At 36.5% G+C, this 15,291-nt stretch overlaps 1 protein-coding gene and 1 long non-coding RNA gene across 2 annotated transcripts in view; one reads left to right on the plus strand and one right to left on the minus strand.

The window, feature by feature from the left end:
• The window catches only part of LOC103673039, a 31,605-nt gene extending 20,304 nt beyond the window's left edge, over positions 1–11,301 (minus strand). The window contains exons 1-3 of the long non-coding RNA XR_571288.2: positions 11,173–11,301; positions 9,137–9,219; positions 6,010–6,054 (exon numbers count right to left, since the gene is read on the minus strand). This is a non-coding gene — a long non-coding RNA (uncharacterized LOC103673039). The remainder of the gene's footprint in view (positions 1–6,009; positions 6,055–9,136; positions 9,220–11,172) is intronic.
• The window catches only part of SAMSN1 (SAM domain, SH3 domain and nuclear localization signals 1), a gene marked incomplete in the record, with an annotated part of 260,035 nt that overhangs the window by 199,234 nt on the left and 45,510 nt on the right, over positions 1–15,291 (plus strand).

The raw sequence follows: 15,291 nt of genomic DNA on the forward strand, positions 1-15,291 counted from the left end.
TGTTTTTCTGATAATGTCTAATTAGACATTTATTCTGCCTGCCATAATGCCTTTGGTTTTCAGGGGTATGAATTCTGACATTTTGATCCTAATACTTGCCAGTCCAAGGAGATGGCCCCTAATGTGTGCAAACCTGTAGAGTTTAGTGTGTTCATCCATTCAACAAATGCTTCCTAAGCCCCTCTCTGTGCCAGGTTCTATGCTAGTGCCAGGAATAGGCCTGGTCTCTGCCTTCTAGGTAATCAAAGCAAACACACAAACAAATTGAATGGTGTCCAAGCACAGTGAGAAGACCAACATGACCAGGTTGAAGAGGAGAGCGGCAGAGATAGGCAAAGGCCAGAGAGGTTCAGGGGAACACTCCCATGTTCTGGTCATGGAAAAGAGCATGGAGTTTGTTTTAAGTGCATTTGCAAATCCACAGTTAAATGCTTATCCCCAAATGTAAGTGAAAGTAGAACTGAATTCCCCTGTAGAAATTTCCCCTAGTTGGTGGCAGAGGATAAATAGCATATTCAAATATCATTAGAGCATGTGACAATGAGAGCACATCAGGTTAAGCTAGCAAGGACATCATGTGCAGGCTTTGGAAATCAGAGGCTGACCAGGTTACCAAAAAGTTGGGTCACACTGTGACCATATCCCAGAATGAGGGAGGGGCTTGAATCCCTAGGGATTTCATGTTTTTCTACCTTTGATTTGAAGGAGAAAGAATGAAACTAGCATTTGTTAAGACCTTCTTTGTGTGAGGAATTTTATAGATGTTTTCTGATTTAAACTCAGCTCTCAAGAAGAAATATTTTCCCCCTTTACCAAGGAGGAAATTGAAACTTTGAAAGGTTGAATGTTGGGCCCCAGTTTTATAGCTTGTGTGAATTCAGACCTACATCAGTCCTCCAAGGCACATGTGTTCTCATCACACCACAGGGTCTCCAAGGATGGGTGGCATGAGGAAAAGCAGACCCCAAGGCAGGCTTGCTCAACAGAGGACTAGTCACCAGAATGTATAACTGCTGTAGGGGCCACTTTGGGTGGTTAGAATCCTGAGCCCTGGAGCGCCTGGGTGGCACAGCATTAAGCGTCTGCCTTCGGCTCAGGGCGTGATTCCGGCGTTATGGGATCGAGCCCCACATCAGGCTCCTCCACTAGGAGCCTGCTTCTTCCTCTCCCACTCCCCCTGCTTGTGTTCCCTCTCTCGCTGGCTGTCTCTATCTCTGTCGAATAAATAAATAAAATCTTAAAAAAAAAAAAAAAGAATCCTGAGCCCTTGCGAAAAAACAAAGAATCCAATATTCTCTCCAACTAGCTATTAGTTTTCAGTTAGTCAGTTTTCTTGGGCTGCTGGGCGCAGATGTTAACTAGGCTATTTGGTTCACCATACTACAGATCAAGAAAGAAAACCAGATTTTTCTTTCATTTCTCAAAAGTATAGGTGAAAAGTTATGGAAAATTTTCTTGCTAGAAAGGAAAATAGAATTGAGTTGTGAGTAACATACTTGTAAAGTCCTGTAAATTGATCACCTGATTTTTCCCTTCCCAGAAATGAAAAATACAGATGCTTTAAAATTAGAATGCAAGGGGGTTCCTGAAGATCTGTGCCTCACTGTGACTTCACATTTTATGTGGAAACCTTTGTGTGTGTTGGGTCAGGGAGGATATGGTGCATTTATTTACAGTGTACCTGATCTCCTAAGAGGCTCTTCCATTACCCTTTATATTAAGAGGAAAAGAAGGCATTCCATCCAAATGAACATATCCATGTATATATACATTCATACCACATATATACATATACACACATCACATGCATATGTACATATGTGGCACTATGAAATTTGATTTTGCTATGGTAAACTTTTTATTTAAAAATATCCACCACCATCATATTCTACTTATTTCTTTTGTAATTAAACTACTATGTAATTAAAGTATGTCTAATTGCATATTAGTTTAATCATAACTAAACTAATTTTACTGTAGCCAAAGTTGAGGGAATGGAGATCACATAAAGGATTTTGATTATTTAAATAGATAAGGTATACGATTACTGTCTCCTATAGCTTTACAGTTTTAGTGCAGTTTCAAATTATAAGGTCTGAAAAACAGTCCGATCACTCTTGAATCTGCTGTAAATTTTTCTGATGAGTGAGGGTAGAAAGGAAATAGAAATAATTTTGTTCTTCTGGTTTAAGAATAGCTTTTCTGAGGAAAGGAACTCACATATATCTCTTCAGCAATATTTTATTAATTGCATTTTTCTTCAGTAGGTAAAGACAGGAAATCATGGTCTATTGATCAGAACAGTCTCCCTTCCTCTTGTGCTTCTGGGGAAAGAAGTATGAAGCAGGGGATTTTAATAGTACATGTGAAGTACTTTTTACATGTGCTCAGATAAAAGTTAATTAGAAAACACTTCTTTGCTAAGTTAGTTCAATTTGTTTGGTCAGTATTGTACTACGGACAGAATTTCCTTTCAGCCTAATGAGGTATGATCAAGGTGACACTGAATTATTTTCTTAGTTGAGGAATTACTCTGAAGACTTTTAATGAAATGTTAGTTTTTTTATTGTTGTTTTATATTATCTATAAAGAATTAAAAGCAGACTATTTCACAAGATTGTGCTTGTGAAAGGCATCTGAAAATGTCTAGAAAGCACAAATACTTAACTGTGAGAACGGACTTGCCCTGGAAAACCTTCATATTCGTGGCTTGGCTTCTTCCTACCACGTCATGCCAATAACCATGTCCTACGTCAGTCCTAAAAATTGTAAGGTAGGAGGGGCAGTGACAGGGATTGGTTTTTTGTAATTAGATGTATGTTCCCTATAATTAGGAGCTTGGCAAAATAAGATAAAGAGACACAAATATTTTAAAGGACAGAATGAAAGAGAGTCAGAGGTGATAAAAATGTGAAGAAACAGAGTTGGCCAAACTAGTGCTTCAATATAGTATATTTATTATCTGCATACATTTACCAAAAAGATGAAAACCCACTTCACCAAAAACACTTGGTAAAAGGAGGTGAGGAGAGATCCCAGCTCATGTTAGGGACAATGGAAGGTGAAGGAAGGACTGGAGCCAGTGGCAGTCTCAGGACCTGCAGCAAAGCATGTCAGTGTGCACCGAAGACTTCCTGAGAGCTTCGGCGTCTGAAACCTGCAAGGAAGCCACTTCCTCCCTCCACCCCACAGCCCTCCCAGGACATGGGATGATTACTACCTGCCAAACCTGAATGCCATCAGAGAATAGAACTCCAGAAACTGCCAGGTAGGGGTCTTCTGCTGGAAAGGCTTCTTTGCTGCCTGATCACCTAATAAGCCCACCCTTTACAGAGGTACTGGTGAGGATTTTCATACCATGCTCTTAGTGATGTACCAACAGCCAAAGATAGCTAGACATTTGAAGAAAGCCTCAAAGATGAAAGACAGAGATCAAAGCAAACAGAAGAAAGAAATCAGAAAAAAACAAAGATAACAAAGGGACCAAAGGAAAAGAAATTAATGATAATAACCTCAGAAAGAGAACATATTCCATGTATGTGTTTAGCTCTTAGTGTCTAATGCATGCCAGACACGTTTGTACTAGTTTTTACAATAATATCTCACTTAATCATCATAGTATTCCCTTTGAGGTATGCACTACTATCATGTCCATTTTATGGAAAGGCCAAGTAACTTGCCAAAGACATCCTACTAAATGGCAGAGCCAGGATTTGAACCCAGGTAGCCTCCTGGGTTCACAAGTGCACCCTCTTACCCAGTACATTTTACTGCCTTACCAAGAATTGAGAACAGAATGTTTTTCAAGACCCACTTTCTTTATTTAGTTTTAATAATATACTCTTATTAAAATGAACCCCTGAAATAAAGTCTCAAAATAGGACCTCAGAAATAACTTATATCTATGCCGCCCCCCCTCCCCTAAGTGAATTATTATGCTAAATGCTGTGTTCCTTACTCTTTCCTTTTTTAAAACTGTGTATATGTGCTTTTTGTTTTTGTTTTGTTTTGTTTTAAAGAGCATTATGCTACATGTAATTCTTTTGGGAATGGTAATATTATAATTTTAAGTTTATCCATATTGTTAAATGACAGTTGACTTCATTAATTTTTACTGCTTTATTAAAAATAAAAAGAACAGAATGTTATGAAAATAGAACAACCAGAACTTTTGCAAAATATTATAGTTAAAAATGTTTATTAGATCATTTGTAGAAAAAGTAATGGAATTTCCTAGAATGTAAAAAAAACAGAACGAAAAAGAAATGGAAAACAGAGAAGTATAAAAGAATGAGAGTATCAATCCAGGATATCTAACACCGGACTAACTAGATTTCCAAAGAGAACAGAAAAAAAGAGTGGAAGAATTTATCAAAGAAACAGACCAGAAAGGTTTGTGTTTCCATTTTGAAAGAGCCACTGAATGAACATACAGGGAACGTAAAAATAACCCATATCAAGGCACATTATACGAGATTTTGAGACATACCAGGGATAAAGGGGAAAAACGGAGAGAGACAGAGAGTCCATATACGGTAAACCAGGAATCAGACCACCTTGGAACAGAGGAAAAACTAAACCTGAAATATTGGAGCATTTGAAATGACAAGTATGATGTCTGTATTTAAATATTCAATACTAATCAGTTGAGTGGTGCCTGGATGGCTTAGTCAGTTAAGCATCTAAGTCTTGATTTTGGGTCAGGTCACGATCACAGGGGCATGAGATGGAACCCCATGTGAGGCTCTGTGCTGGGTGTGGAACCTGCTTGAGAATCACTCTGCCCCCCCCACACACACACACACAGAGGCTCACTCTCCCTCTCTCTCAAAAACAAACAAACCAATCAGCTGATAGATTTGTTGGGGCGTTTATCTGGGATAGTCTAACAATAATACATAGGGAACCAACCATACAAAAGGAATGTAATCATAAGTTCTAAAAGCGGACAAAAAAGGAGACATAAAACACAATTCGACTTAGCCACAGACGGTATTTACAAAATAATACTGACTAATGATTTAACTAAATAACTATGAGGGACTTGGGGAGTGAAAAGAGTACAAAATCCTCAAGGATAAAAACAGGAATCAATAGGTAATGTCTAATACATAAATCAAGAAAGTATGGGCCTATCATTGAAAAAATGAATCTAAACAATGAGAAAAACGGTTTTAATACTGGAGGAAGTCAGGAAAAGAATTACTAGGAAGTCTGGGAGTAGAAAAGAATGCTTTTGATTTTAATTTTTTAGGGTAAGCATTTTAATTCTTACAAAACTTAAAATGATATTAAGATGTGTTAAAGGGAAAAGTATTATAGAAATGTGAAAATTATGACCATAATGTGACATTGAAGCAAGCAAACACAGGTGAAATTAAGGTGAAAGATTAAGAGAATAATAAATTTTAGAAATATGAATTTGGGAACTATAGCTCCAGATCAAGAAGGAAATACAATGTGCTCATGATAGTAACTTCACAGATAGTGTCAGTTTATACATGAATACTTTATCAAAAGCCATCATCAGGGCACTTCAGAACCTAGGGAATTTCAGAAAGTGTGGACAAGTCTAATTTGTGCTCTACCCTGATTTTTATAAGCAGGAAATTATTATTAAAGATAGCATTAAGGGGCTCTTAACTCTTCTTAGAGTCACAACAAGGTAGCTTGGGTTGGAGAAGGAAAATGAGGTGGTATCAGGTGTCCCTGGGGTGCTGACTCTTAAAGAGGGTCCTAGATGGGTTGCACACTTACTGGTTTCAAATTCTTTTATACACATAATAATTGAAACACTGTCTCCAACCAGTAGCTCAGCATTACCCTCCTCCCAGCCTTTACCATTTTGAACCTAACCCCCAAATAAATCATTTCCGTTTTATAGCAGGTCTTTCAATATGCCAGGTAGTAACTATGATAGAGAATGATGTTTACGATCTAAGGCTTTGGATTGAATCCTGACTCTATCACTTCCTAGCTGTGCAAACTGGACACTTTACCTAAACTTACCTGGAAGTTGAGGATGATAACATTAGACCAGCTCATGGAGATTTTCTGAGGATGACAGGGGAAATACAGGTAAAGCACTAAGCATAATGCTAAGCATATAATAAGTACTCAAAATTGATACTCATTATTATTAACTTTGAGAATAAGATTACTTCATGAGTATTGTAACTTTGAATCATAAATAGATGAAATTTTATTTTATTACTTGTGGCAACCACTTAGAAAGTATATATTTGCAATTTACGGAATAATCTGAATAATTTGCCCTTATTTTGAACTTAGCTCTCCTAATTATTTTTGTCACTTTGGAACTGGTACCCCTCATTTTTTGTTAACTAAGTCTTCTCTTACATTGTTTTCCAACATCTTGCCAGGCATAGATATGATCTTAGAAGTTCTTTGTCTCTTTCAAGACAGTTTCTTACTGTATGATTCTTTAGGTTCCCCATTTATCTTAGACCATTGGTCCTTTTTATTTATCTCAATTCTCTGTTTCTTCTACAATTAAGATAATGAGTTGAGGTTCTTGATTATCTTGTGGGAAATTTAAACTATGCAATAATATTGCAGGGCACCAGGCCGTCTCTCAAGAGGCTTTCCAAGATACCTAGCGCCTGAGCTCTCCTCTCTCAGAAGGATAATATTTTGAGGATACCAAGAGTGGATCCCTTTTTGGGACATACTCTAATTGACCACTATGGCAATTCGTTAATTTATACTAAGAAACACAGTTGCAGTATTTCAAGTACTTGATGTCCATTTGGACAATGCATTTGTCTCCTGTAGACAGACCTACCCAAGGAACCAAATCATCATTAGAAGGTTACTTATTGAGCTTAACATCAAAATAAAATAAAGAGAAGTAGTTAGACAAACACATTGTTCACTGAAATCCAGCTAAAATTGCTTGCTGCATCCATCTCCACAAGACGGATTATATTGCCAGAGAATTAAGATACTTAAGTTCATGGAAGCTCTCTTTCTTGAACCCAGATAGTTGGGTTCTACCAAATATTTGCCTCTGTTACACTCCTTTCTCTATGTGAGGCAAAATGAATTAAGATTCCCTCCTACCTTCCTAAGTCATCATCCCATCACTGTTAATGAATGTATGAGAACACTGATAAAACCCAGGCAAGGCACCATATCACAGAGAAATTAATAGATGAAATATTAATTTCTCATATAGACTTGATATGGGTTCTTGGACAAAAATTATCCTCATGATACATATGCTTAATTTCAGGCCTCACTGGGAAAAACAAACCTCTATAGCTTCCATCTTAATACCTCCTGTTAGTAGGATCAGAATTTTCTCTTCTCCCAATTATCTCCTCAAAAACTTTTCTTCATTTCCTAAAGCAGGTCACTGAGCAAAGCAGAAAAGCCACTATAAGGCTTTTCAATTAGTAAGAAGGGATTTCAAGAGCTTAGGGAAGGAGGTGGATCCTTTATGGAAAAGTGTTAGTAAATAGGGACTCTAGAGACAGAATGGGTAAATGACATCGGAGAGCTAGGAAATGTAAGAGATTCACAGAGAATTCACCATTTCTCCCTGGCTCCACTGCCTTCATCCGCTCTGTAAGTCTGGGGGAATATCCATACTACCATTTCTCTGTAAACCCCCAAGTGTAAACGAGGAGGTGTTTTATCCATCATATTGTAAGAATAAGCCAGATATATGGAGGGTACAACACCCAATATGTTGGTTATGGCCAAATGACTTGGAAACTACCAACTGAATTATTGAGTAAAGAACTGCAAGGACTTCATCAGATCAATATGTGTATTTGCTTCAAGAAATCCCAAGTAGAGTTATGATTTGTATGATAGTGTAGGATTTCCACTTCCAGCAACTATAAACAGGTAAGAACACAGCAGCCCCCCTGGGCTTCTTTCTATAAATTTCCCTTCCCCATTCTGTAGAGAGAAATTTTCTCTGAGGAGTCAAGAAGCCAAAAAGAAAAACAGAACTATCAAGTTTAAGTTTTTTTTATGATTGACTCCTTCTTTTCTTTATCACAAGTGACTAAATTCTGTAGATCTAAATGGAATACAATCCATTTTTTTCCTGTAAGATTATCTCACATTAGATGTTAACTTCAGAGTTGTACTCCATGATTACAATCTTATTTCTTCTATTTTTCAAGTTTCTAGAAGATGTTTCTTTGTTGTCTTCCTCCAACAATGCATTCAAGGTATAGTCAGGAGTATTTTTTTTTTTAAGATTTTACTTATTTATTTGGGGGAGAGAGAGGGAGAGAGAGCACGCACAAGTGGGGTAAAGGGCAGAGGGAGAAGCAGACTCCCCGCAGAGCAGGGAGTCTGATATGGGGCTCGATCCCAGGGCTCCGATATCATGACCTGAGCTGAAGGCAGATGCTTAACAAACTGAGGCACCCAGGTGCCCCTAGTCAGGAGTATTTTAGGTTATAGTTACTAAAACAGCTTTCGGTCATGGTCGCCCCAGTAATACACGGAAGCGTTATATTTACTCTGCCCGAGTCCACATGTTGGAGGGGTACACATGAAGATGGTGTGGGGATTATAGTCCCATTTTAAAAGATTTGATTTGAAAACCCTCCTTCCATTGAACAAATGTAAGTGTCTAAAGTATAGACCAGGATTTATCCAAACATTACTAATTTCAGTCTTCAACCTGATGTCAGGAAGCAAAGAGACAGATGAAGGTCCTCAGGCAATCAAGACATCAGAATCAAAGACATCAGACCACACTTTCTTTTACCTAATTTTTCTGATTTGAATTTGATAATTCATGTGTTAGCAAGCCCCTAATAAATATTTGTTGAACTTCTAAAATAACTCCTCTATGGCCTCTTCATTTTCTCATAAAATACACCCAAAAGGCTGTTATTTGATTGCAATTTCTTTAAAATTTTGACTCACTCTCTATGACGCAGAAATAGTGACCGATATATATGCCACAAAGTCCTAACCTTGTTTCACCCTGCCAGGGTTCTAAGACCATTTGTGAAAACAAAGTACCCAGACTGCTGTTTTGCAATTTCCTGGCTTCAGAACATGTCTTAAGCAACATGTGGTTAGTGGTTTAATCATGATAGGGAGTCAGATGTATTCAATACTCTTTCCCTCATTCTTGTCCTACCTTTGACTTTTGAATTTGCTGGGTCATTCTTGTCACTCATTAAATGTCCTGGTGGCCCTAGAATTCCATAAAGTAGTAGATAACTGATAAAAACAAAAAAAGAGAACATTTACCTTACCACCTGAGATTTTTTGAGGACCAAGTTGTTTAACATAGATTGTGATAGGACTTCAAATGTCTTTTAATATCTCCAGAAAATATTTTTCCTGAGTAGTACAGAAGGTTAGAAAATCGCTTCTCCCATCTGTAATTCTGAAGGAAAAGATTCTGGTTTTACTTATATTTTAAAATATTTCTCAAAGTGTTAATGATGGTAAAGTGCCTAGAGATCATAAATTTCAATTTTATACAAATTGCTCGAATATAACTCTTTTTAAAACTGCAGATAGTCTAGTCCATGTATGTCCCCATGAATGTGTTCTCTATTCTTCACTTATCATTGTAGAAATATAATTTATAGCAAACACCACCCCATTTGTAAATATTTGAAATCTCCTACTTTTTTAAGATCCACAAACATTTCTTGTCATAATATATTCCTAAATGCCGAAGTCATATAATAAGTACGCTCTTTACTGATATTTCCTTTTATTCTCCCTAAAACTCCATTACTGTAGTAAGTGCAGGGATTATCATTCTCATGTTGTTGATTGAACTCCACAATTGAATTAAATTTCTATTCACAGGTAAAGAAAGGGGGGCACTGAGGGCGCAAATGTTTTAGTTAAGAAATATATTTTTTTCATGACTTTCGATTCCTGAAAAGATGAAACAAAAATATACCTAGGTCACTGTCTGAACCTAAGCCACGCTTCTAGGGAATTACCCAACCTCAGAGTCCTCAGTGTTATTTTGAAAATATCAGTCTGATAATTCCTAAAAATATAATTGCTCTTACTATCTAGTGGAAGAAGCATATTAACCAGAATCTTAAGTGTATGTCTTTAATTCTGTTATAAAACATCAACAATTTTTAAGCTAGTCAAGAGGCATGATATACTGTCAAAGAGCACACAACATGTAATTTAATATTCATTAAATGATTAGTGAAATGTGAACACTTAGAACTGGGCCTCAGGGAGGCGCGGCTCAGAGGGATGAGGGAAGACTGAGAAATCAAGTCGGTTTTGACCTACGCAAGCTGCTCATGAAGAATCCGGTGCCACTGCTCTTCAGCCCAGGAGTTTGATAAGCGGAAATCCAGGCTGATTTTCTTAACAAGCCTGTTTTAATAGAACTGGAATTGTAGATGCTTCACAAGTCTCCCTTGGCAAATCCCTAATTAACAAGAAAGCTTGAACTTTTTGCTTTTACTTTCTGGGTATCTTGGTTTTGACATTATAATAAAAATGTTAAACCCTCTGTTGGATGAGTAAAGTCTTTCTAAGCCATATTAGCTCTATTCCAGGCCTTTTAAATAGAGACTCTTGACGCTTCATTTGAAGGTACCATTGATCCATTGGATCATACTGGAATAACAATTATCAGTAGATGGCATTGCTGTTTGTAACAGAAAAGACGTCCAGTTAAGGCCGGGTTCTGTGTCATTGATTTCATATTAATCAGGGCTTGACAACATAGTAATGTGTTTAAAAAGTAACAATATGTATAATCACTGAATTCTGAAGTCCTATTCCTATTTATCTTTAGATGAATTTCATCCATACTCTGTTTTTTAAGTATATACATCTGTGCTCTAAGTAGGATTAGTATTGTATAAAGTCTACTTCGTTTCATCTTATAACAAAGTTTACTTAGAAATATAAAATTGACTACCCTGAGTATTCTCTTCATTTTTTTAATAGTAAAATGCCCACATCATTTATGGGCTCAGATATTTTCCTCCCTCCATCCACAGAATGTGTTACAGATTTTTATTTTCATATAAACTAATGCTTGTGGCCTTAACGGTAACTACAGGCATGTCAAAGTGTGAGATTTAGGAATCTACCTCATAGAAAATAGCAGATACAGAACATGAGTTACCAAAGAATTACCGTTTAAAAAAAAAAAAAAAAAAAAAAAAAAAACTTTACCCATGTAGATGTGAAGTCATATCCTGACCAAACGAGGAAGTGTCAGGTCACTGGGCTCAAACTGATCTGCTATACATCATAGACGGCACAGTGCTGACAGCCTTCAGTTGTTTCGGTAACAACAGAAAGTGCCCTCCCTTGGAGTAGCTGGAATTCAAAATGCTGAAGAGAAAACCATCCAATGTTTCAGAGAAGGAGAAACATCAAAAACCAAAGGTAAGGTAATTTCATACAAACAAAACAAAACCATTTAGCAGAATAAACACACACACACACACACACACACACACACAAACACACACACACACTGTTCTTCTCATGTCAGTCAGAAATCAATTCAGCCCTAGAGTGAATGCCTCATGGCAAGCATGAAAAATGTTGAATTGCAAACTTAGGTGTTAAATAATACCTGACAATTATTATCTCTGTAATTTACCTTATCATGTGTGTTTGATCATTTACCTTTGTAACTGAAGTTTGAGCTCAGATCCAACCTCATGGAAATCAATTTGGTGGCCTCTGTTTGAAAGGTTGATATTATGAAATATTCTTGAACATTTTTAATGACTATAAAGTTGTCAGTGTCTATTTAACTGAATGAATTTTATCCCTCACGAGTTAGGCTCTCATAATACTTTTAATTATGAGAAGATTGTAAAATAGAGATGTTTTGGCTAAATATTTGCTTTTTTCATTTTTTTGTATTAAAATATGATAGCTTGTTGAAAGATTATTTTTCCTACTCTTGCTTCAACTAACGCTTTACTAGAGGGAGGACTGGGTTATATTTTAGGAAGCATCAAAACCCCATATATTAATAGATTTGTCAAATTGGTTCTATTTGGAATGTTATGTTATTTTTGTCTTGACAATAATTGCCATTTTAAAAAAAGAGTACAGCATGAGAACACAAAGTTTAGATTCTATTGTAGAACTCTAAATTAGTTTCATTACTAACATGAAAGAAGCTATGAAATACTGGATTCAAAGGTTTTCTCCAGTACTTACACATTTCTTGAGTTCCCTAGATAAATAACATTTTTAATCTATTTGTGAATGAACTATAGCTGAGGTCAGATGTCTTTTTAGAGGACTGACTTATTATCTATTTTTGGTCTTTATTTGCTTGGCACCCGTTCTGAGAGAACGGAATTGGAAATTGATCGTGAACTTCTAAATTGTTGTGGCATTGAACAATGATCAATATTTTATAAGTCTTTGAAAGTTACTATACAACCTGTCTGAAGGAAAATAAAAAATAAATTATTTCCAATCTTTAAAAACTAAGTCAAGCATCTTTAGTTAAAAATACAGCTGGATAGGGGCGCCTGGGTGGCACAGCGGTTGAGCGTCTGCCTTCGGCTCAGGGCGTGATCCCGGCGTTCTGGGTTCGAGCCCCACATCAGGCTCCTCCGCTATGAGCCTGCTTCTTCCTCTCCCACTCCCCCCACTTGTGTTCCCTCTCTCGCTGGCTGTCTCTATCTCTGTTAAATAAATAAATAAAATCTTTAAAAAAAAAAAAAATACAGCTGGATAGTGTATCATGATTTCTGTCTTTTTCCCTAATAGAATAAAAACTCACAGCAATGTTTCCCAAAGAGGAAAAAAAATTTCTAAAAGCGTCACTTTTATACTTATGATTAATTTTATATAGAATTTACTCAATTAAATGTAACTGATACTGAGCTGACAATAGTAGGTTTTAGGAAGATCATGAAAGTTAATATGAAACAGAGGTTTTCCTTTAAGTACTTAAAATCTAAAGTCAAAGTATCTCACAAGGACTGCATTGTGTAGTGAGTTACTATCATATTTATGTCATTGAACTGTTTTCAAAATAATTCTTTAGTCTATCGTCACCATGAAAGAGATGGGTGTCATGATGATCCCTACAAATAAATGGCTAGTAGAATGAGGAGTGCGAATTCCTTCATCTCCTCGAAGGGATCCTACAACCTGTGTCTAGAAAGAAAGTACAGAACCATTAAGAAATCAGCCTGAAGTATGGGGAATAACCGTCCATGCTGATTAACTATGGGTTCAAACAGTAGTTCACATCTCCTGACCCAGAAAGACATATTCCTTGCACTATACTCTTTCAGAATGTCTGAGAGTGATTTTCTTGTTTTTTATTGTGAATACTACAGTAGGTAAAGAGCAACAGCATTAAAAATGAGGGAACCATTACTGAATCATCTAGTTTGTGTTAACTCCTGTGTGTTATTGTTCAGGTGACCTAGTACCCAATTCAAATGGTGAATGCATATTTTACCTAATGTCACCTCAGATAAAAATTATGGAACTGTTCATTCAAAAAGGAAATCAATGGAGAAGGACTTTGTTATAAATATTTTTAAGTAGGTCTCCTGCAATTGTGAGAAAGTTCAAAACATTCATGGATATTAAATGTAGCAATAGATCTTATAAGAGTTTATATAGAAGATGATTTATTATTTTCTTAAATTCACAAGCCTTATCAATAGACATGTCCACGACTCAAAAAATCATAATGAAAACACATGTTAAAATACAGTTTTACCATCTTTAATTTTATCATTGACATGTCATCTTTTTCACCCTTTATACCTGTTTCTCCTTTTTTGGTATGGGATCTTTCCTTCAGACACCTCATGAATAGGACCAATAGTATTCATATTTGTTATAAGGGATTCGTAGTGTAGGTTAAGGGAGTGAGACCAGAGATATTCTATAAGGGAAACTGGGAAGGCCTTGGAGAATTATTACAAAAGAAACCCACTATGTATACTGGAATGTTAAAAAATTCCAACAAGTTTAATTTGTGTCTCCGAACTCTCTATGGTGTATATAGGTAAATTGCAAATTAGTAAAGAAATTTGATGAATAGTGGATAAGTATTCTACATTTAGATTAGTCACTCAAAAATAGCCTTGCTTAACATACACGCAATGTTCTGTACTTTGCTTTTTGAAGTTTGTTTTTGCCTTCTCATCACTAGTGCCCAGTCTAATAGTGATTTTTAAAAATTTTAAGCATATCTAGGATTCAGATTTGATAAGATATGATCTCATTACACTCTGTAAATGCTTAAATTATAGAACATCATTTTCCATGACTGTTTCTCGAACTGAAATGTTTTATTTTTCTATATTTATTGCGAGCTTTTTGTACACTAATTTATTTAATATTTAATATTTCCTTTTTTTCAAGATTTTATTTATTTATTTGAGAGAGAGAGAGCATGAGCAGGGAAGGGGCAGAGGGAGAAGCAGACTCCCCTCTGAGCAGGGAGCCCAGTGCAGGGCTTGATTCCAGGACCCCAGGATGATGGCCTGAGCCGAAGGCAAACGCTTAACCTACTGAGCCACCCAGGTGCCCCTAATATTCAATATTTCTAACAACTCTGAATCACTCTTACTTAGCTGCATAGATGAGAAGGCATAGAGAAGGTTAATTAGCTTGAGCAGAGACACACAGATGAAAAATAAAACTCTGTGATGTGAAATACATATGTCAGTTCCCAGTACTCCTGTTCTTAATTATTATGCTGCCATTACTACCATAGGAACTGGAGATATGACTCCTATTTCTGTCTTAATTACCAAATGCATTTTATGGAAACCAGGGAGAACATATGTTTAAGAGCCTCCGTAAGTTGGAAGGGAATTTAGAAGTCCTCCATTCCTGTCTCTGACTAGATACTAGAATTCCACCCACAAAATCCCTCCAGGTGTCCACTCAAGCTTCAATACTTAACAATTGTAAAACAACAACTTTTAAAATACTCAAATTGTCAAAAATTTTTTACCTAATACTGAGATTAAGTATAACCACGTATTTCCCTCCTGCCCCAGCATACCGCCTTCAGTATGGTACGCCCCTGACAAACGTGTGTAAAGTGAATGGAGTCCCTTGCGTCTACTCTGTGTATCCTGGTTCAAGTGTGGATGCCCCTTAGTGCAGTGTACTTTCCTTTCCCTTGGTACGAAGTATGTTAGTGCGTTCATAAGAAAGTTTACATGTACGTGTATAAATGCAACTGTAATTATTTTTAAGTTTTATTTTAAGGACCAACATAGCAAATGTTGTACAAGAATCTCTGGAGAGGACCACCCCTGTGTAACCACAGACCTTTGTTCC

The sequence above is a fragment of the Ursus maritimus genome, unplaced genomic scaffold (genome assembly GCF_017311325.1).
Source record: "Ursus maritimus isolate PB19 unplaced genomic scaffold, ASM1731132v1 scaffold_4, whole genome shotgun sequence".
Classification (NCBI taxonomy): domain Eukaryota; kingdom Metazoa; phylum Chordata; class Mammalia; order Carnivora; family Ursidae; genus Ursus; species Ursus maritimus.